The sequence below is a fragment of the Suncus etruscus genome, unplaced genomic scaffold (genome assembly GCF_024139225.1).
Source record: "Suncus etruscus isolate mSunEtr1 unplaced genomic scaffold, mSunEtr1.pri.cur scaffold_104_ctg1, whole genome shotgun sequence".
In the NCBI taxonomy this organism is placed as follows: domain Eukaryota; kingdom Metazoa; phylum Chordata; class Mammalia; order Eulipotyphla; family Soricidae; genus Suncus; species Suncus etruscus.
In genome coordinates, this window is record NW_026060336.1 from 1 (window position 1) to 8,947 (window position 8,947).

The window sequence follows — 8,947 nt, forward strand, 5'->3', positions numbered from 1 at the left end:
GCATCAGAGTCAGCACCTCCCCTCAGACCTTGCTCCCCTCAGAGCCTGGCTCTGACTCATATCATTTTGCAGTGACTGTGCAGGGCACCCCGGTTGTGGGGTGGCCCCAGGTACCCCATGGAACCACGCACCAACAAAGAGCAGTGTGAAGATGAGCGTCAGCTTGTAGACAGGCGTGGCCAAGAATGTTCTTCATCATGGTGCTGGAGATGAGGGGCTTGTTGCGGCCATATGGCTTCCTCAGCAGCAGGGTCTCAGTGGGGGGCTCGGTGGCCAAAGCCAGGGAGGCGAAGGTGTCCATGATAAGGTTCACCCACAGCATCTGCACGGCCTTCAGCGGTGAGTCCTGTGGACAGGGCCGGCCCGGGAAGGGGTGACAGGGTGCAGCAGCTTCTGGCCTGGGGTGCCCCAAAGCGTGAGGCAGGTTCTCTGGGGTCCTCACAAGAGAATCACCCACTGCTCCTGTTTCCCCAAGAAGAGACCTGAGTCTCCAGGTCCCATGGCTGCTCTTCTTGGCCAGGCCAGAACGCCCCTCTCTCCCTCTCACAGACCTGCCCTTCTGGCTCTGCCCTCGACCCCACAACCTTTCTCCACAGCACTCAGTTTGATGGCTTTGGCCTGGCCCACTTGATCCTGGTCTGGGTTTCCTCAATATTCCCCAAAGAGAAGAATTTCTCAGTAGGGATATTGCTTGGCAGTAAAGCTTCCTGTGACCTCCCTCATTTGGCTATGATACCCCCAATTGGCTCTATGGAGACTCCATCGTTCTATGAGGGGACCCGCATCCTGCTCTGTGGAGACCCCTATTCTGCTTTGAGGAGATCACTGTCCTGCTCTGAGAGGACCTTGGAACAATTTCATCCCATGTCTCCTGTCTGAGCTGTCACAATAGTAGTGGATGGTCCTGTTCATGCCACTGTCACTACTTACCTTCTAGGACATGGCTCGCCATGTCTAAATCCAGGGATGCCTTTGCCCACTGTACTTCTTGTACCCTGACCTCTCTCATATGCTCCCAGAAGGATCCTCCCCTTTCCCCTCAAGGCTCTGACTCCCCTGACTTTTGCTTGTTTATGTGGCCCTCCTGGCCGTGCTTGGGGTCTCAGACCCTGCTGTGCTGGGGATGGAACTTAGGGACTTGTGCTTGTCGTGCAGACACATTCCTAGTGCCTGGTCTGCCTCTCTGCTCTATCTATCACAGACTTGCCCATGGCTTTGTCTCACCCCCCGACAGCCTGGGAACACCTCCTCTAGGAAGTCCACATGCCAGATTGCCTGACTGAGTCAACTGCCCTACTTCCAGTCTGCATTCCGCATGCTTGCTTGTTCCCCTCCTCCAGGCTCCCTTCCTGAACTCTTTCTCCTGCTTGTCCCTTAGGCCGAGTCCCCAGTGGCAGAGCCCATCACCAGCACCTGTGGAAGGTTGTGGGCAAATAACAGTGTTCTGGGCACCCATAAGGGCTTTCCTTAGGGATTGTGCCCCAATTCTCCGCCAGAGGGAGCTTCTTGTCCACAGATCAGGCAGAAAGAAGACTCCCCAGGAGTCCTGTAGGCGGTAAGTACTGAGCTCAGCTGAGCTGGTGGCTCAGCTCCAAAGGCAGGGCTCTGATCTTGGGATGTGTGTGTGGTAGAACTGTGGTGTAGGCAGAACTTGAGCCTCTGCACTTTCCTTCTCCATTCCTAGGAAGCTGTCAAAGCCCTGGGCAGGGCTGGCAGCTCCCTCCCATTTGGAGTGACCTATACCCCCTCTCGAGCTCCAATTTCTGCACCCTGTCTGCAGCTCCTGGCCCTGGGGAGGCATTTGCAGAGGAAAGCAGAGCTGGAGTTTGCCCTGCTTGCTGGTCCCGGACCCAACTGCGTGATGCAGGCTCAAGTAAAGGCCATGATCACGGCCACCACGTTGACTGTCAGCTGGAACTGCAGGAACTTGGAGATGCTGTCCTACTCGTTGCAACCCCACATGACTGCCTTGACGATGCTGCTAAAGTTGTCGTCTGTGAGGATGATGTCGGAGGCCTCCTTGGCTACGTCAGTACCCGCAATGCCCTTTTAGGATAGGTTGTCAGGGTGGGAATGGGATGTGTGGCACATGGGGACAGAACAGCAATGGGGACAGGGCAGAATAGCATGGGGGAGGAGAGATGATTGTCCCCAGCCAGATGTTTTCACAGCTTCCCCAGATTCACAGAACTAGGGACTGTTCCCCGCAGCCTGGTGGCATCTGCCCTGAACACTCAAGTCCTGAGCATGCACAAGTCTGAGCATACATGATATCATGTGCATTCATATTCTACACCCTCATCTGAACATAGGGACACACATTCCTATACGCAGGCACAACTCTTACACTCATGGGTGGGCCACACACATTTCCATGTGCACAAAAGCATCAGACATGCCCGCACTTACCTGGGCACTCATACGTACCGTTTGGCACAATGCACGAAACAGCCCACTTCATGCACGCGAGCACCAACACAAAGGTGCATATGCTAGTGGTCACATTCCTGATCATGCTTATGCACTCATCTTCTCACATTTTCATGCTCTCTCATGCCTTCATTCATGGCCACACTCGTGACCATGCTTATGAATGCACATATCAACATTCATGTTCAGACACAGACATTCAGACGCTCATTCAGGCTCAAATCTCACACTTAGGATCCTACTCGTGCTCACACACAGCCATATACACGGTGCCTCATGCTCTGGCTGTATACCACACACACACCATGTGCAACTCAATTCTGTGATACGCAGACACCTCCTTGCAGACTCATTACTGCCAGGAGTTTCCTGAACCCTTCCAGGAAGCCCCCGTGCCCAGGCTGAGCCTCCTGAGTGTTGGCACCAAAGGTGCACACAGTGGATGGCAGAGAGCACAGCCAGTAAGGAGGCAGTGCCCTTGCTCCCCAAGACCCTGGCTTGGAATCGCACAGACCCGGGGCTGCTCCTACCATGGCGAAGCCCACATCCGCCTTCTTGAGAGCAGGGCCATCGTTCGTGCCATCCCCCGTGACTGCCACCACCTGTCGCTGCTCTGTGTGGGTGCTGTCAATGATTCCTGGAGAATTCGGGTACACTCAGAGCCCAGCCAAGGCAATTTGCTATCTTGGGAGACCTGACACTGGGCCCACACTGCCTCCCATGTCCCTACCCTGTGCCCTATTGGCTTTGCCTGCCCCGTTTCCAGCAATTATGAAGGGTCTGGGCACTGGCTCCCATCTGGGCACACCCCATCTATCCTCTATCTTTTTTTAAAATATTTTTTATTTATTGATGTAAATGCATCACATAGTTGACATGACTGATCATAATACAATTGTTTCAGGAAGACCAAAAGCAACATGAATAAAAAAGAAATAGAAAATTGAAAGAAAATCTAAAGAGATGGGAGAGAAAGGAAAGAAAATGTTCAGTGGCAAGTGTATTTTTCAAAATTATTGAATCACCGATGAACTCATTAATGCACTAGCAGAAAGTTTAGTAAGCTCTTATTTTTTGTAAAGGATGAGAGTTAAAAATACAGTAAAAATACAGTAAAAAAAATGGGGCCGGGAAGGTGGCGTTTGAGATAAGGTGTCTGCCTTGTAAGCGCTACCAAGGAAGGGACCGCGGTTCGATCCCCTGGCGTCCCATATGGTCCCCCCCAAGCCAGGGGCGATTTCTGAGCACATAGCCAGGAGTAACCTGTGAGCGTCAAACGGGTTTGGCCCCAAAAAAAAACCCAAAAAAATACAGTAAAAACGGTGTGGGTGGCAGCTTTTCTTTGCATAGGTCCAGCAAAATATGAGGGAAATGGAAGGGAAAAGCTTTGGCCTAAGTACATGAAGACCTTACCACTGAAATTTTCTGGCATAAGACTGATTCAGGGCTCCAGGCATACTAGGCTCATCAACCCCTGACTCATTCTCTGTGGTCCTAGTAAAACCACCTGTCCTATCTTAATCTACTCCAGATATTCCCTGGCTCTATGATTGTCCTGTTGTATCTAAATCTGGCCTGGACTGTCCCTGTCCTCAGGGTCAGCTGCTCCTATATGGTTGCCTGCCTCAATTTCCTGGCTGCCCCATCCACATAGTCACATAGTCTCTGTTTTACTAGCTCCTGAGTTCCATTTTAGCCCTATATCTACCAACAGTGCTCACCACTGGACCATCTTGGGGTTTTCTCTGCTCTGTTCCTTTCCACCTGCAGGAAAATTCTATCTCCCAGTCCTTGGCCTGCTAATTGTGAGATTCCATCAGATGATCTTGGCCCCCACAAACTTCTTGGGCACAAGTCCCCAGTTCAGCAGTGAATGCCATTTTCTTTCCTAGAAGGGGCTGAGTCCCCCCACATCTGTACTTTTTCCCACTCCCCCTCACATCTGTACTTTTAATGTACCCCCAATTCACATCCTGACCCAATACCTGTAAAGTATCTGGGCTGTTAAATCCTTTGTTGGGTATTTGTGAATCCAAGAGCAGTCCCCAGAATGAGAAATTACTTCCCATTCCCTTTCTGGGGGAGACCTTGGTAATATTTATCCGCAGCAAATAATAATCCACACAGACAAGAAGGATAGGGTGTAAAAGATTGGGCAAAAAGAGAGAGCGAGAGAATCTTCTTGCATCCTGCAAACAGCTTTCGCAAAAGGACCCCTCTCCCCTGTCCATCAAGCTATTTATTGCCAACTCCACAGCGCCCCTACCTGGAAGGGCTCGGTGGGGCAATAGTCACAGAACAATCCTAAGGAAATTTTTTTATATACAACAATTCCAAGAATAATCTTATGGAAACTTTTTCATATACTACAATACCCACCCTTTTTCTGAACTCCACCACATCTTCAGGGCCTGCCTGCTGATACTTTCGCCCAGGGGACTGAGACCTCGTCCCCTCCTACTCCCAGTGTAGCCTTCAGTTCTGCCAGGAACACATAGAGCCAACAGCCATGTGTGGAGCCTGGAGACAGCATGTCAGGGAGGGAGATGGCTTCCTATTGGAAGTGCAGCTTTGGAGTGTAAGGTTCTCTCATCAAAGCCAGATCTGCCTTCATTAAGGTCTTGGGGCAGCATAGTGAGAGAGGGACCCCAATACTTAGGGGTGAATTCAGCCAAAACCCTGCCCTCTCTGCTTATTTTGCAGAGGTGGGGAGATGGTGCCTGAGGCCAAGACCAGCCAAAGACCACAGAGAAGATAGGTGACTGAGCTGAACCAAGCCTTGAGTCCCTCAAAGAGCCAGTACTGGGGCTCATCCAGATGCCTGGAGAGGGATGGGGTGCAGAGGGCTTGATCCTGGATGCTGAGAGGGTTCTCTAACTCCAGTTAGAAGCCTCTGAGGTCTGAGGTACAAGGGAATGTGAGTAGTGTCACCGTTTTCCACACTAAGACACAACGAGCTGTGTATGACATTCAATTTAAATATACCCCAGGGGTACCCTTCGCCATGGGTCCCTGGTGCTGGCTTTGGACCAGGTTCCCCGCTGGAACAGGGACCCAACTTGCTGAGATTCCCATCCTATCTCCCTATCCTTGGCTGCAAAAGATGAGGTGAGTGGACTGTTAGGGGTTAGAAAACCCAGGCAGCACCATTTCCAGGACACTATTACTAGGGGCTGGTTTGTTTACTCCCCCATTTTTGGGCCACACCTGACAGTGCTCAAGTCTTACTCCAGGGTCTGCACACAGAAATAATCACTCCTGATGGGGTTCAGGGGATCATATGAATTCTGGGGATTGAACCTAGGTCCACTGTGTGCAAAGTAAATGCCCTCCATGATATGCTAATGCTCCAGCCCCAGGACTGTTTACCTTTGACTAGTGTGTGCTTTTCCGTGGGCGAGGAGTGGGCCAGCACCCGAAGTTTCGGCCAGATCTTATCAATCAGCTCCTGCTCGATCTGGGGAAACGGGCGAGACATTGCAGTCCAGAGAGGGGAAGGGAAATGCAGGAGCTTCTGGGCTCTGTGCACCCCCAGTGGGTCTGGAGCTTCCCCCTGTGCTGCTCAGCCCCACACCCCCATAGGACCCTTGGTGCCCATCTCTACCTCCCCCTTCCGACCTGCCCTGTGTCTATCTCTTCCTTCTTTTTTTTGGTTTTGGTGTTTGGGTCACACCTGGCAGTGCTCAGGGGTTACTCCTGGCTCTGGGCTCAGAAATCGCTCCTGGCAGGCTTGGGGAACCATATGGTATGTCAGAGATTGAATCCTCATCTGTCCTGGGTCAGCTGCATGCAAGGCAAATGCCTTACCCCTATGCTATCTCTCCGGGCATACCTCTCCCTTCTCATTACGGATGTGCCTGTTGAACTCCTTGCCCTCCAGACACAGGATGTCCTCCCCAGGGTGGATGATGCCGCATTTAATGGCGATGGCACGGGCTGTGTTGATGTGGTCCCCGGTGACCATGCGGACTGTGATGCCTGCTCTCTGGCACTTGCGGATGGCTTCAGAAACCTGCACAGGATTGGGAACCATGGAGGTGGGCATACCCTTGGCATTCCTTCCCTGCCCTCAGTTTCCAGAGAGTCACTTTGCCCAGACAGTTCCTTTGGGGGTGTTAGGGAGGGGGACAGAAGGAGGTGCCCAACTCCGTCCTCCCTCTTCCTTCTGTGCCCAGGGCAGGCATCACTAATCCAACCCTGATGGACCTCAGTTCTCAGAGTCCCAGGCAGCCAGCACTATGCCTGTGATGGTTCATCCTGAGATGTGTCATCACTGGCCTTATCCAGAGAAGACATTGCAAATGCCCCCCACCCCCTGTATCCCCTCCAACAAACTCTTACTCTTGAGGTGAGGTGGCACAAACTATGCTTACTTGTTTAATTCATGTTTAATTCCAGCAAGCTCAGTCATGAACACTTTCCTGCATTTTTTTTTTCAGATTTGGCTGGGGCACTGCATCTGGAAACTGTTGTTTTATTCTTTATTTTGGAGGGGCACATCTTGTGGCTCTCGGGGGTTACTAAAGGCCCTGTGCTCAGATATCACTGCTGGCAGGCTCCAGAGGCCATATGGAATGCCAGGGATCAAACCCCAGTTGCCCGCATGCAAAGAAATGCCCTACCCACTGTAATGACATACCCACATGTACCCGCAGGCTCTGGCCCCTGAAAGCATTTTTTTTTTGGTTTTTGGGTCATACCTAGCAGCGTTCAGGGGTTATTCCTGGCTCTATGCTCAGAAATCGCTCCTGGCAGGTTCAGGGGACCATATGGGATGCTGGGATTCGAACCACCGATTTTCTGCATGCATTGCAAACATCTTACTGCAAAGCCATCTCTTCGGCCCCTGCCCTGGAAGCATTTTATTTATAGAATACATATGGTACTGACTTAGAAAAATCTATGTCTGTTTCCAGCAAAATGCAGCCTTTTCTTTGAATAATAACTGCCTCCTCCCATTTCTGTGATTATAACTGATGTCTGGGTCGATCAAGAACCAGAAAGCCCTGTCAATCAGAAACCAACAGGCCCTGGCCTCCCCCACAGGCCCCAGTCCAATACAGAGCTGAGATTTGTTTAGGATTTGCTGGACAAATCTTTGGACTACATAAATCTTTGGGCTGCGGGAGCAGTGGCGGCTCATTCCACACAACACAGATCTGCCCCTGGAGAGATCTGACCCATGGGAAGGGACAAATCCTGGAATAACATGGGGAGCTTTGTTATTTGCTGCTGAATATCTTTGCAGGCAGAGGACGTGCCTTTGGAACTAAATCCCTCTTCTGAGCAGCAGTCCTAGGGCTGCATTCTCAGTTCTTCTCTTGCATACATGGCTCCCAAGCCCACACCTCCAAACCGTGTGAGAGTTCCAGGACTGTACAGGGTGCTTCTCTGTCTCCTAGAGGATGTTGGGGTTTCCAACCCCAGAATCTATGGTATCCTTTCTTGAGGTACTTTGTTGAGAATTATATTGGTAATTATATTAAAAACCATATACTAATTAGGATATCAATATAATTACTTTTATATATCACATAATTAACACTTTTATTTGTTTATAATTCTATTGTTTTTTGGGCCACACCTGATAGTGCTCAGGATTACTGCTTGCTCTGTACTTGGGGATCACTCCAGGCTTGGGGTTATATGGGCTTGGGGCCATATTGGATGGTTCTTGGCCTTTCTTCCCCTCTTCTTTTTGGGGATACTTGGGCTGGAAAATATTTGATCAACTGTACTGGCCTCTCTCCTGTGACCTTAAATGCTGGTTGTTGGGGCTGGAATTCAATGTGTAGGGCTCTCACCCTGCATGTGGCTAACTTAGGTTTGATCCCGAGCACCCCATAAGATTCCCTACACATCTGATTCTTGAGTGCAGAGGCAGGAGTGAGCATCACCAGGAGCGGCTTCCAAACCAAAAACTATAATAAAATAAATGCTATTTGCCACTTATCCAAAGGGTTTCACATCTTGTGAAGGGGCTACAGGGGGTCAGAATTTTCAGCCCTCCTCCCACATTGAGACAGAACCTCAGGAGGAAACTCTTCTGTTCTGGAACTTTTCAGCTTTTCCCAGGACACATGATAGGCAAGCCCATCAATGCCTTATTGGGCCAGTTTGGCCTGCACTGACTCCATACTGGGGGTAGGCTCTTTTAGGGGAGACCCTGGCTCCTACAGGCTAGGGGTGGGCAGTTGAGGCAGGACAACTTGTGCCTGTACTGGGGGCCAGCAGAAGGACAGCGAGTGGCAGGGCCATCCTGGGCACAAACTCCACCAGATGGGCTACCCAAAGATCCACTGGGCCTACCTCTGGCCGGACAGGGTCTTCAATGCCCACCACGCAGATGCAGGTGAGGTCGTTGAGGATGTCATTCTCACTGTCCCAGTCGGGCTCAGGACTACTGGGGAAGTCGCGGTAGGCCACACAGATGGTCCGCAGCCCGTCACATGCCATGGGCTCAATCACCTTCTTCACCAATTCGTCCGGTCTCTGGATCAGAAGACCCGGGGTTCGC